This window comes from Nomia melanderi, chromosome 10, assembly GCF_051020985.1.
Source record: "Nomia melanderi isolate GNS246 chromosome 10, iyNomMela1, whole genome shotgun sequence".
Classification (NCBI taxonomy): domain Eukaryota; kingdom Metazoa; phylum Arthropoda; class Insecta; order Hymenoptera; family Halictidae; genus Nomia; species Nomia melanderi.
In genome coordinates, this window is record NC_135008.1 from 13,690,586 (window position 1) to 13,705,722 (window position 15,137).

General features: G+C 38.7%; 1 protein-coding gene across 9 annotated transcripts in view; it reads left to right on the forward strand.

The window, feature by feature from the left end:
- The first annotated feature begins 984 nt into the window (after positions 1 to 984).
- unc-13 overlaps positions 985 to 15,137 on the forward strand; it is a 261,538-nt gene continuing 247,385 nt past the window's right edge. For 4 of the 9 annotated variants that reach the window (XM_076371394.1, XM_076371403.1, XM_076371395.1 and 1 more), the window contains exons 1-2: positions 985 to 1,564; positions 9,746 to 10,932. The gene's annotated coding sequence lies outside the window, so the exon portion shown is untranslated. Of the gene's footprint in view, positions 1,565 to 1,951; positions 2,621 to 7,622; positions 10,933 to 15,137 lie in introns of those variants that run through there. The other 5 variants (XM_076371397.1, XM_076371398.1, XM_076371399.1 and 2 more) reach the window with 5 other exon arrangements.

The following is a 15,137-nucleotide window of genomic DNA, read 5'->3' on the forward strand; positions in this document are numbered from 1 at the left end:
ACACACTCACACAAAATATTAACAAAACGAACTCAATCGTTCACTAAAACAAAAGTTTTCGTTTCAATAACAACACCCATTAGCATACTTTCACTCTACATACAGTACTCCACCCTCTCCCCTTCCATTGCGTTTCCCCGAAACAAAACCTCCAATAAATTAACCCACTCTTTCCTATCCGCTTAATTACCAACCGAACAAATTCACCTGTCACTAAATAAAACCCATCGCATTGCTAAATCCATCTACTCCCACCATTGCATGCTACCGATAAAATTGAAACAGTTCAAACTAACAATAAAAAAAAGGAACAGAAAAAAATTGGATTCTTAACACTTGTTGGTTTGTACTAAAAACCGTATAAAATACCCATACTGCAATGCTTCCCTTAATATTTACAAGAAACAACAATTTCCTATATTAATTCTATCTTATTAAATATTATACAGTAGATTCCACGCACGTACAAGAACCACTGCACACAGCGTAAAACAAACACGCCCAAAAACTTAAAACTCAATTCAACAAAAGAACTGTTTTCATTCCCCATGCGTTCCTCCAACCCCGTTCCTAACAAATTCACCAATTTAATATTCCACGCAAATTCATTATTCCCCACCCACAAATCTCACCCCGAAAATCTAAATCCCGAAACAACCGCCCCCCACCGAGGGCATTCGAAAAAATAAAAATTCCCACAAACACCCGCAGTCTCCGAAAGCAGGGGCGCCAAGGGTGCCCGATGTCTTCGCCCCTGTGTCATGCGCGTCGGCATTGGTCCTAAGGGTGGTGGTTCGAAAGGTTGATCGTCGTTGGCGCGGTCGGGCAGAGGGGGTCGCTCTCTCTCTCCGTGCGGCTTGCGTCGGTGGGGCGTCCGCGGCGTTTCGCTGGGAGGGTGGTCGGCGGGGCTGTTACCATTGCCGGGAGGGGCGGTAGGGGTGGTAGGAGCGGAGGGGTCGGTTAGTAGCGAAGGCGCACGTTGTGCCAGGCGGCCGGCAGTAGCGAGAGCCGTGGTAACCGCGGGGGCCACACACGGGCGGCCGTGTGTGCGTGGGTCAGAGCCTTGCCCCACATTCAGGCCGCGAGTCGCGCGCGTGTTTCTCGCGTCGTCGAGCCGGCACGCACGCACCGGCGGCGTTCCCTCGGTCGGCGAGGAGCCGGGGGATGGTAGATCGAGGAAGTGCCGGCGTCGACGTCGAGGCAGCGTCCCGCCGGCGAGCCGCGTACGCGCCGGCCAGCCTTCGAAAAACCCGAGACGACAACGAATACCGGGGAAGAACCGGGAACGGGAGCGGAGAGCGGCTCCGTTATTCCGTGTGACGAGGAATTTCGCTTCGGGGCTGTGGCACGCGTTTGCCAGCCGCGTTACGCGTGAGTGCGTGCGAGGGTGGCTGAGCGAGTGAACGGAGAGCAGCAGTTAGGTAGCGGGAGTGAACGCGGCCCAGTCGAATTTCTAATCGTCGTTGTCGGCGAGTGCCGGTCTCGCACAGCGTCGCGGCAGGATATCTCTCGGGTCGCCGGTAAAATCGCGTGGAGCAGGTCGACGAAGACGGAACAACGAGACGTAAGTCCGCTGGAGCTGGTCGCGGCCTGTGCCCTTCCGGCCGCGCGACGCTGGTGCCTGCTCTTCCCTCGGATAGCGAACGGGAAGGGAGATAACTCACGAGGGATCGTTCAACGGAGGGGAAGCTCCGGGAAATTACGTGATCCGTGATACAGACGCGAGCGCGCGCGTGTGTGCCTTGTGTGTTAGCCTGTGCCGTGCGCGTGTATTCGGGAAAAATAGTGGACCGAGAACGTTGATGTATACGCGTGTCAGTGGTGTTCCCTCGCGTGTGTCTCGCTTTTCTCCCCCCCCCTCCCTCTGTTTCTTTCCTTTTTTTCAGACCGGTTCGTTCTGGGGGATGATTCCGTACGCGTTCGAATTTGAACTACGATAAGGGGGTGAAAGGGGTGTCTCGGGGAGTGCGAGGGACGGTCGATGCCGGGGCGGTCGCTTTAAATCCCGCGATCGGAAGCGTGCCTGGAGGTTTTTCGATACACTGCCCGGCCGCGAGTTTCGCGAATTTCGAGGACGGATCACATTTCGATTCACGACTATCGGACTAGGTTGTTCGGCGCGCAGTTAGCGGATTAAAATTCCAGCGCAGGAAAAGCGGTCGATGCTCTTTGAGCCGGCCGGAGGTATTTCGTAAACCGGCAAATGGGGTTGGACGTCGGGGGGGAAAGACTTCTGCGCGCCGTTCGGGCCAGACGAATCTCCGATAATACGAATTCTTCACGTTTCTTCTGTTCTACGGACTTCGCCCGATTCTCCTTGGGGTGGGAAAAAGCCGGGAAACTTACGGAGGCTCTGAGAAACTGGGGAATGCGAGTGCAGTGTCTGTCGGAGACGTTGGATTGGGGAAATTTCTTATGTGGCGCTTCGTGGTCGAGACGTTTTGGATTCTATGGGATTTCGAGCGGATCGTTCGGCGATGTAGCCCTTTGTTGCGTGTACTATGCTTCTTTGAGTGGAACTGTTGCTACCCACACGAGACGACTAACAGTTTGACCGACGCGTCGGTCATACGACAACGCTAGCAAGTTTGAGATCAGTTGTTGGGGGATAGGGATAGTGGTACGGTCAAAGTGAATCGTTTTGATCCTTTGTTTCGATAGGATGGGAAATGTGCAGGTGTTTTTAGGCGAAATTAGTGAATGGCTGTATTTAGTACTCGATACGCTACTGTACAAATCTAGCTATGTTTCAACTTATATACTTTTGTGATTTATTTAGAAAATTAAAGGAGAATTACGTTTAGTACTCGGTACTTATAGCAAGTAAAATAATTACGTTGCTTTAAAATTGTTACTTTCCGTCACAGACAATTAATTACCTAATATACCCTACAACAAAGTAATTTTGATCTATAAAACGCTACATTCTGTTCGAATTAACAGTATTAATTTTTTGTTCACTTTCTTTCATAAACCTTTAAAGAGATTCAAAACTTTTGAACAGCAGAACATCAGAACTGCTAAAAATCACTGCCATATTTTTTATAAACGTTGCGTGGATCTTTTGTCGCACAACAGTCCAGTAATTTTTAAATATAGAATACACTTAAATTTATCCAGAAATGCGCGAGACATTATATATCGTACAGAAGTATATTCACTACTTCTCGTAGAATACGTTCCACGTACTCCAATGAAAATAATCGTTCCTCCACTATACGAAGTTTCGAGCAATAATCACCCTGACAAATCTCGATCGTTCAGTTTTTATACCTTTAGATAAATTCCTCCGATTTTATAGGATATGAGACCCACGTTAAATCGACGATAAACGTTCAATGAGACGTTCGACAAAAGCTCGACCGTGTAACAGCAACGGAAACGTTGCGTGAAATTAGAGGTTCGCACAAATCCGGCGTTTTTACGGGAACGATTTAATTCCTCGTCTCGTCTAATAAAAATCTTCCGTAATTGTGCGCTGGAAATTGGTTTAGCGGGTCAATAGCACGTCAAGCTCGGCGAGTAGGACACGCGTGTGTCGGTGCGGGTCAGATCGCTCGGAAATATCTGATTTCTTCTCTGCTTTTTTCTGTTCCCTATCGGCCGAGTTTTCAACGGGCCGATCCATCTTCCAATCGTCTCTATAAAGTTTTGCAGTAATTTTCATCTCAAAGAGCTCGTCCCGCATTAACCACCGAAATTTTTGTTCCTCGACTTTCGCACCGTCAAACGGACCCAGCAGCCGCGCGCTAGCGTTAAAAACGAGCCACGTAATCGCGCGTGCATTCTCGCTGATTCCTGTAAAGGGATCTAGGTGATTAACTCCGGGAACTCCGGCCCGGTGGAAGGAACTCTCTCTCTCTCTCTCATTCCCTGCCGCTGTGTTTGAAGGAGATAAGTTAAGAAGATTTTCAGATGATTCGGAACTCCTACGTGGAATTTTAAAACGATATTTCTGGACGGGTCAGATTATCTCGGATCCCTGGTCGAATTGAAGAAAATTAAGTTACTTCGTTGTTATTCTTCGTACCAACCGTACGGAATTTTAAACTGCCTTGTTTCGTAGTACCGCTTTTCCAATATTTTGTATCTAATGAGAAGTATTTATTCTTCCATATTCAATGGCATATCTTATGAAACAATGCTTACTCTAAAGAAACCAAAAAACATTCGAATGACAATCGATTTTTAACTCCAATCTACAAATTAACCTAATCTAATCTAATCATCTAACTTGAATAGAAATTTAATATAATCTCAATTGAAATAGCTTCGTACAGTTCAAAGTACTTTAATTTCTATTTTAAACATCTCCAGCTATATCTCCAGCTGTAAATGTCAAAGCTAGCGTTCCTTTAATCCCGCAGCATACCTAGAGAAAAGTATTTTCGAAACACGAATAACGGGTCACGATAAATCTTTAGCCCCCGGAACAACCCGAAACTTTTCTGTATTTACCGTCCTCTTCATGAGTCGGTTTCTGCGGGTTCACACAGCGAGATCACTCCGCACATTATTTCCGCGTCGTTCACCGGGTCCATCAAAAAATTTCATTTAACTGTGGCTCTAAACGCGCTCGCAGTAACCTCCTTCGCGTCCAAGATTCAGGCTGCTTTAGTGGAGGATAAAGATTTATTCGCGCGTTAATGGCCCACCTTTCGCGGATGAAGACTCTTCCGCGGGTTCTGGAACGACGTACACGGTGACCATCATACGATGGTTGCTTAGGGTGTCGGGTTTTGCCGGCATCGTTGATAAAACATGTCGCCGTTGGTGGCGGCCACCCCCCCCCCCCGGTTGAAAGCGTCGTTTCGTATGCGTGGAACGCGGTATGGTGTATTAGCTTACCGCATAACTTCAGCTCGCTGCAGCGCGCTCCCTACAAAAAAAGAATATGTATTGTCATTCGTTAATTATGACCAGACCGCGGTCGTTTATGCAAATATACGTTTTCGGGGCCTACGAGATTTAAACGGAAACTTCGTTCCTTTGTTAAGGGTTTAATTAAGTTGAGAGTTGAATGGGCATTTTTAGGAGACTCGTAGAAATCTTCATTGTAGTTTGCATACGGATGTCTGCTGTGAATATACGAAATCTGCGATCTGTGAGCCACAACAGTGATCGTACCTCCCGAACTGTCGAATTTAAACGATTGATGTTTGCTTACAATGGAAGTTTCAAAGTTCTTATCAACAGGAGTGTATGTTGGAATTACGAAGCTTTCAAACTTGTATATACTTCATTGCAAAACGACATGTCAATATAAGAAAATGTAATTTTACTTAAACAGGAACACAGTTGGCTTGAGAAGCCTGACTATTTAGTTATTAATACATTAATTGTATTTTTAGTATAATCTGTATAGGTATGACAACTCTTGTGAGATCAATTTTTTTCCAATTTAAGTAAAATTACATTTTCCTTATATAGACATGTTGTTTTGCAATAAGGTTTATACAAGTTTGAAAGCATACATTCCTGTTGATAACAACTTTGAAACTTGCACTGTAAACAAACATCAAACGTTTAAAATTAGCAGTTCCGGAAGTACGAACACTCTTGTAACTCACTTGTACTTAGTCTCATTTGCTTTAAATCCCTCCGTAGTTGGAAATCTTTGCTTTCGTCGTTGGTGTGAGGTAATTGGTTAGTTTGAAGTCTCACAGTTATTGGTTAGAATTGGAAATATATTTTATAAATATCTGGGAATTCCTAATTAAAAGAGGAACTGTTGCACCTTTCGGTGTTAGAAATTAGTTAAATTTTTTTTTCTAGACTGTTTTTCAAATAACAGATACTGTTTAATCTCTCTTGTTCTTCGATTGAAAAGTAAATAGAGAAATCGTATTTCTATTTCGTTCAAGATTAAAATGTTCTGTTATTTAGCAGTTTTTACTTCGTTCTTTAGAATTGCTGATAATATAAATTAGCATTGATAGTTGTAGTTGGATCGAATAGTTCGTGAACGCGCAACTTAAACAAGCGAAATGGCGGATTTAATGTTCGCAGCAACTTAATATTCACATTTTGATCCTTGTGACTGATTCGCGCTTCGCTTCGTTACCAAAGTAATAAAACCCTGTTTCGTTATTTCGCAGGAGGTTCAATGCGTCCGGGTTGTTGCTTTCAGGTTTATAGACTGCTTTTTGCTGCGATCGTAAACTTGCTTAAGATTTCATTCAGTCCATGTAGATTGACTTTTTCTTGTTTCCCCGTGGAACGATCAAATCTTCTCTCTGAAAAAGATGAGATAGCTATGGCTAGTAAATAACGTCAACCGTCGCCCACGACATCATTTCAGACACGAACCGCAATAACGTGATCAATGGATACTTCTCGCGAAAACGGTTAAGAAGTATAAAAGTATCAGCTCACGTTTAGAGGACTTAACGGGGACTGGAAAGTCGGTTAAGATTAACGACGCTCATCTATCAACGTTAATCGAGGGCAATTCAGCGATACACGAGACCAGGAACTTCATCAATCCGCTGATACCACGACGTATGATCAATTAAAGAATTCCGACATGATGAGCCATTATATATAGGATCCATTTAAATCTTTCGAGATAGGACCTATTTATTCAATCAAAGAATACGACAAATATTTAAATGAGAATTCTATTAGATATTTCATATTTCGATTACCATTATAACATTACATATCTTTGTATCGTTTATTTATATTCTAAACTTCAACATTAACAATTAACAATTAAAAACTGACGCAATGATTTCATATCGTAAAATATGTTATAACGAAACGAAAGCATACCAATATGGTACCAATTAATTTATTTTTTCAAATTGCGCAGTAGATTCAGTTAAATAGAACACTTATTCGCATAAACAATATCATGTAATCAAAAATTACACCCTTATGCTACTGAACCACGCCAGCTCAAAATACTTATAATTCTGTACGAGAATTGTTTGCATAATGCATTAAGTTAAAAAGAAAATTAATTTAATGAACAGCATATTTATTAAACAACATTCATTGAAAATTCTCCAGAAGTTAATATACAAAATATCATTTCACGATGCGCGTTCTGGAATGTTTAATAACAAGCATGAAAGTTTCTATGTTAGTAGATAATATTGTACGCGCACGTGATTCAAAATGTAATGAGAAAGGACAGGGCAAAGCGACCCATCGATTTTCGGCTGATATAAATTTCAAATAAGCGTGCCATTAAACTTAATATATGTTGCATCGTGACCGTGGACATCGGAAACTGATATCGATCATAGTTTCAATTAATCCGAAAGCGATAGCTATCCATTTTTTTGCTAGTCCGGTAGCGTCCACTTTATCTCAGACGGCCAACAATAGCAACGTTCATTCAAAGTTTCCGTGTCATTGCATTAAAGACCATTACCTGCTACATATTACGGAGTAAAGAGTTCACGAATGTCAGTAGCTCTGTAGATCTATCTTTCATTCTCTCTGTTTGTGTCTTTCTCTCTGTTTTCTCTACGTACTACGACCGACGTAATATCTCGTGACGAGCATGTCGGTATTCCGAACAATGTCGGACATGAAAAATTCTTGAGCACGAGCTATCAGTCAAATGACGTCCACAAAGCTTCATGAAAACTCAATATTTTCTCCATTAAACCGATTAACCAACTCCGAGCTGTTACTAGTAGCTCTTTAAATAATCGTCTGCAACGTTGTTATGCTTGCTCATATTCTTAGAAATAAATGTTATTGATTCACGAGATTCACGTATAATATAGTATTTTGTACAATGTATTAACTGACAATATTTTATTAATTAATATTTCTAGAAAAAGGTATTCTGTAGGAAAACGTAATAATTACGTTTGTAGAGATTGTTTGTCAGGTGCAGATAGTTAGTTTTCAGTTAAAAAATTCACAAAAGCCTTTACGGAACATTGGTAAATGTATAGAAATTTTAACAATTAATTACGAAATGTTATAAAAATATTTTGATCTACCAGCATGTATATAAAGTTCAGGAAATCTATTATATATCGCAACTTTAAAATAGATGCATTGGGCTTATTAACAAGGAAGATGTGCAAGAAACTTTTAATGAATATAACTATTAAAACATAATTAACAACATCTTGGTAGTAATTTTAACTTTAAATTCAGGTTTCGAACTTCGATAAGGAACTTTATTAATTAAAATGTAAAATAGTTGAAATAACAATTTCAATCTCTTCTAAATAAGCGAAAGTTGCAGTAAAAAACGAAAGGGTGTTTTGAAACATTTACTATTAATTTATAGTGAAACCCGAAATTCGACTAAACTATCTATCCGACTACTTTAAACCGATAAAATTCTTATATACTAAAGTTACTAGCGACCGCCAGAATTCTAACCTCAAACCCGCTGACGCAGCGATAACACTAACGCGTAGACAAACATTGAGTTTGATTTGCAGTCGTAAAGCCACTCTTAGAGTACTCTAGCGATTAGTTTGTATCTCCATCGTAAAAATCGTAAGCCAGAAACATTGCTGTAGGTTTAGTAAGTTTTAATCGGTTCATTCGGTTAACAAATTGCGATGTGCAGATAAAGGATCCTCGTAAAGTTTACATTAACTCTTTTATATTCTGAAGCCACTTCGAACTGCTACTTTCATTAAAATGTCACCGAGCATACTTGAAGTAAATTTCTTTTAATTTAGACCGAGCTTGAAGAATACTTATATCGCTATTTATACAGGTGGAATATTGATTTAGAGTTTAACATAACTATTATATTGTCTTAATTATTCGTTAGACAATTTCGAAGTGTTTTATCGGGTGACCACGAGTTACAATTAACACATTTTTTCTAAAACAATGAGATCTTCTTTATTCCATTTCATATTCAAATTTACAGCTTCAAAATTGACACATTCTTTAAAGGCTGCTCTCGACCCTGTTTCTCTTCAAGACTCTCATCGCGTCACCACTACAAAATCATTGAGATCAGTGTTGTCACTGCACATTCAATACTTGAATCTTTACCAAATTGATCCATATTTCAAGCGTCTTCTGCAACTTCCCATCCCACTTCAACTTCACACGATAAAACTGTACGAATCCATTTCTTTTCGAAGCTTACAAATCTGAAAACAAAAACGTAACAATGACACGTCTACCCAAAACGATACATAACACAATAATTGAGAGGTTCCATAAAGCAGAACTTTATGTTCAACCTCAACATTTTATTACAAATCTATTCTCAATTCTAGAATAGTACATTTTGCGAGTACATATAGTACATACTGTAGCAATAAAATCCACAATTCATTTCTATTTTACTAATACATTAACACGTTCGCGACCAGTGTTACGAGTACGTAAGCGTTTTATATTTTGCATAAAGAAAATTAAATGATTTTCACATGTGTTTGTATTTAAAATCGTAATGCATGATATAAGTTGCAGGAAGTTGTCATGATTTCTTACTTGAATTTGAACTGCATTTTACGAAGACGGTTTGCTGCATCTAATAAAATATTGTAACTATGGAAATTAAAACACACGCTGGTCGTGAACGTGTTAACAGAAGTACGAATCACTAAATTCAGAGGGCAAAATGTTTCAAACGACATTCGGACGTTCAAAGTTTGTCGCGTACAACTCCGTCTCATTGAAATTTCGCGGAACTGTCCGGGCAACGTATTGAAAAACGCGCGACGCTTTTCGGAATCTAATCGTATCGGCGAGTAACCGGTCCTAATTTATACGAATCTTACATGTGCGCTCCCCGCGACAGGTCCGCGTGTTATCGCCTAAAGTGTTCCCGTTCGCGCAGTGGAAAGTGATCGTCGTTCGATAGTCCTGTGCAGCAGAGAAATCGACGAACGAATGCGAAAACAGCAAGATCATCGAGGCAAGCGGAGATATTGATCAGGGAGGAAGAAGAAGAGAATGAAGTGACTCTGGGACGAGGAATCGAACGCGTGGGAACAGACAGACATATCGACCGCGAGGAAACGTTACTGGGCTAAGTGGAGATGCGAGAAGAATCTAGCTAACGAAATTTCAATTAGCAATCTATCTAAATGTATATATATAAAAGTATCTAACAACAAGCGTGGAGAATATAGAATCATCTATCGCAAGCTGAAGAAGAAGAAGAAGAAAAAGAAAAAGAAGAAGAAAAACAAGAAGAAGAAAAACAAGAAGAAGAAGAAGAAGAAGAAAAAGAAAAAGAAAAAGAAAAAGAAGAAGAAAAACAACAAGAAGAAGAAGAATAAAACAGAAAAAGAATATTAAATATCGCTGAAGCGATTCTATTGTTTTCTCTACTACGCTGTTTCGAAGTTTAATCAGAAGATTCTATAATACGATATATTAAGGTTAGACAAACGAAGAGGGATCGCGCACTCAACGTTTGTCATCGTTGTTAACGATAAGTCACGGTTGTACGAGAGGGTGGAACCGAAACGACCAAGGAAGAAACGAATTGTTGTCAATTACTAATCGAGTCGTCGGGTTTAAAGAAGAGTCTTTTTTCGCCTAGTTCAATTACTATTACTAATACTAATACTGTTACTATTACTATCACTATTATTATTACTATTACTATTACTAATACTAATACTATTACTAATACTGTTACTATTACTGTCGCTACTGGCTACTATCGTAAGCAATTTTAAGCAAGTCTCTCCTGTAGCGGTTCTCTTAACCTACCTCCTACGTGAAAGAAGAGTGATAGTGAGGAAGGCGAGCGTGTTTCAGGCGACAACGAAGAAAAGCCGTGGAAAGTGTGGTGAAAGGGGTTGTGTGTGTTCTGTGCACGGTGAAACGGCCTACAAACGTGTGTCTCTAGATTTAGCGCCTGACCGGCTCTATCCGAGCCGACCCTTCAAAATGGTTGTACCTGGTTTAATCAGCGATTAAGACTTCGACGTACGAAACGGAAGTACTAGCCGCTTCCGTTTGCGCATACAGAAGGTAAGAGAGTATTGTTATATCTGGGATTGTGATTGTTAAACTGCGGATCTTTACGTAAATTCACATTTTTAACCTCTTTCTTCTTTCGCAATTATATTCAACGCCACTATATTGTTATTTACAATTCATTGAAAAAAGAGAGAATTTCTAGACTATGGATATTCTATGTCTACGGTTTCTCTAAACTATAATAATCGATAACAGAAGAATAATATTTCATTCAAATTTAAAAGAATTTAGTGATATTTATATTTGATAAATTTTGTCTGAAACTTTTACCTGGTCTGACAAGGTAAATCGTTGTATAACGAATATTATAGAAACAATAATTTTGATATTATTTTGTATTGTGTCCATTTTCTGCAATTTTTTAACTTCAGATTTTCTACCAATGCGTAAATATCCGCAGTTTAGTGATTACACTGTTGTTCGAGCTAACCGGCTCGATGCTGGCACAGTTTCCATGGTGAGGTCTCCAGATCGAATCAACCCTTATATTATACGGGGTTCATAGGGCTGTTTAAGGAGGATTTATTTTCATGGTTTTACCACGGTGAAAACGTCGATTTCATGTTTTTATCGTGCTATATGATGTTGATTTGTATATGTAGGAGGGACTTGAGGCAAACTTTTGGGGGTGAATATAGGGTGAGTTGGGGCGAGTTTCCTGAGAACGGAATTTAAAATGCCTTTGTTTCGATATGACACGAAAAATATGCGGAGAAAAGAATATTTAATTTGTCCTATTGATACAGTGATTTCTGAAGTACAAACTTTTATAAAGGTTTAGTTGATGCTAAATAAAATTAATAACAATTAATAGTTCCATTTATGTCAATATAACCTGGTTTGTGTTAATATAAATATTATGATTTAATAAATGGATTGGTTAACGTTTTGAAAGAAGAAATATCGTCGGAGAATATTTTTCAAGATCATATTTTCTAACATTGAAGGTTGCAAATATTTTTCTGACTTAAAGTTTAAATTGATGAAGCAGTAATTCATAATCAAACTAAAAAATATGAAAATTATGGATTGTACTTAAACAAATTTTTCAAACAGACAACTTTACAGAAATGAAACAGATTTCTAAAAAGGTAAAAATTTCTAAAAAATTTGAATAACCATAGATAAAGTTGCTCTAGCAATGTATAATGAGTATGTGAACAAGACATCAAGGTTAATAAAATGTATGAAACTTGTTGAATGCCATAAGTTTCGTTTGATTGTTTTATTATGCCTGGCTGCTGGAATACCAGAAGCAACCATAACGTTTGCTCAATGTTCCAATGTTTTCACTGCTGGAATAGCAACTCTACTTGAATATGATGATCACGTATATAATTTGCATACGTTAAATTGTTATCATCTAAAGGTAAATTGTTATGGGTATATAGATAAATCTCTCGTACAGTAATGGAAATAAATTTTTATGAAAATACATGCATTTTTAAAGTATATGTTTTCTTTTTGTTGAAAAGTTTTCTCATGTTGTTCAAGAGAACATTGCCACTTTCAGTCCTTATCTTAAAAGTAACTCGCCCCATATAATGTTGGCCATAGAAGAATGTTAGTATCGTTAATGTAAACGAGCTCCAGCACAACCTTATTTTCAAAGTTATGCATTTTTTGAAAGTTCTCGGTGAAGTTCGTTCCCTTGAAAGCCAGGTTTTACAGTGAGTGATAAAAATTGCGAAGTTGCACTCAACAAGATGAGATTTTTGGTTCTACGATGCTCGTGGATTAGTATTTATGCTTGAAGGAGATATCATGACGAATGGCTGTATACTTGCACAAGTTTTTTACAACAGTTTTTATCTAGTAGAAGGCTGTAAACGAGTTAAAAGTTTAATTACTATTATGGCGAAACGCAAACGGAATTATTTATCGAATGTATAAAGCTATTGCAATACGTCATATCTAAAAACATGAATTTTATTTCAAGTGAAACATTAATAACAATTCATTGTATAAATGATTATACAATTTGATACGATATTATTACATTCCATTATACTATTAAGTGCCAATTCTCATTTACGTTGATTATTATCTAAAAATCAAATTAAAATGAAATTCTCTTTCACCTATAATAACGCACACATATCTTCCCGTATTTTACAATTGTCCATATCCACATCAAATTTATAAAGCTTTCAAATCCACCAATTTAAACGATCTTTTCTCGATCATTCCAAAATTTATCATCAATTTCAATTTCATTAACCCATAGAACAGTCCCATTCTTTTCCTACATGCATACAAATTACAGTAAGATTTCGATTAATAAAGTCATTATTTCCCGCGATCTAGATCATTCAGAATCTTAATTATCTACAAACTCAATAGTTTTCATTCCTAGATTATACCTTAAAATATATTAAATTGAATTTTCTAAAGACGTTTTGAAGAATTTTTTTCGGATCTCCATTTATCTGGGCTATTAGCTCGTTCGCTAACATTTCTTTTAGCGACAATTTTCCCAGTCGTAGTATTCTGTTAAATTCAACAAATTTCCTAAACAATGTAAAAATTAAACTAAACCTCGTTCTTGAGTCTCTGAATATAATGTCGTATCTTGTAACTTTAAATAATAATTCCAATAACATTAATTTCATTTTCTCTGTGCAAAGTGTAGGATTGTGACTGTCACATGTATACGACGTTAACAGCGAACGTGCCAGTCGCCTAATTAAATCGAAGTTCTGTGCCAAAATGTCTGAAAGCATTACGTCCGCTATATCGCCAAATTGTTTCTACGTTCGTACAGTTGGGAGATAACTTGATGTCCAGCGGAGTTGCATAGAGGCAACAGGCGTCATGGTAGTTTACAATTTTATAATTTCGATGAGTTACGTGTAACCGTATTGACAGACAGCAAACTGAAGATCGAAAATTGCAGAAATTAGGAAATAAACCGAACAGAACATTGACTGAGAAAAGATGAAAACTGATCAATCAACTCCACATTCGACAGTCCAGCCATCAAATGATCTGTTAGTAGTACACCTGGTCACCCGTCGCTGTGTCGGCCGCGATCATTCGTCTATCCTTTATTGTCAGTCCGTGTCATTGCTTCTAATTAACACCAACCGTATCAACACTTTTCCCATCATAACCAGTCAAATAACTAGTTATGAAATAAAGGTAAACAAGTTAGATGATAAATTCTTTTTATTGAAAACAGACACAAAAGGAAAGACAAAAATTGAAACACTGATTACCCAGACAATATAAGAATTATTATAAAGTTAAACGAAAAAAAACGCAGAGTTTAAAATGCGGCCATTTAACCGGTTCCCGGTAGTGTTAATCCCTTGCCATACAATATCGTGTTAGACTCATGAACAATAACTGAAACTGAAATTAACAAAATTAAATAAATTTCAACTCCCTTGAGTCTATATTAAATATTGCACTTCTGTTATCAACTGTTGCACTGTAAAATAATCGTAGATATAAATAAATATGGAATTCTCCTTTGTTTCTAGTAATTAATGTCTGGCTATGTCATTACAGTCTTTTTATTAATTTACCATTAGTTTTAAACTAAAATAGTTTCTAATATTCAAGTAAATTATTAATGACAGAGTAGTCCTTGCCGGCGTAGTTGTGAAATAAATCATAGGTTAAGGGGTTCAGTTTCCAATCATGTGTCGCGACAGGAGCAGCGTTGTGTCTCGTAAGGATTCCGGCACGACGGCGACCACTTTCGAAACCGACGAGAAAATTCGACGAGACAGGGAGCAATGAAAGATAGAGGATCATCTCGTCCGGTCGGGTTGCTCGCTTCATGGCCTGGTTAACTCCGCTGGACGTCGTCGTATCAACTTTTGATTAAAATTTACAAAAGGCATTAGAAGCGCCGGGTCGCGTTTCCGAACGAGATTGGATAATGACTCGCGAAAACGTCAATTACGATCAGATCCTAGCGGCGAGGTACGCGGCGCCGAGTTTCGATTTAAGTGATCGCTCACGCGACGCCAGCCGCCCGTCTGATAAGCAACGTAATTTTAACCAATATTCGTGTACTGCGATGGTTGCCGTTCACTTGCGCGAATTTAGCGGAAAGAAGAAATTCGAATTCTTCACTTTTATTAGTATTTTTGATTCTATTTCAATATCATACTTAATATTTTCACTGTCATGTCACTGAAAATGTATTTTTATGAAAATATGTTTACTGAAGAGAAATTTGTTGA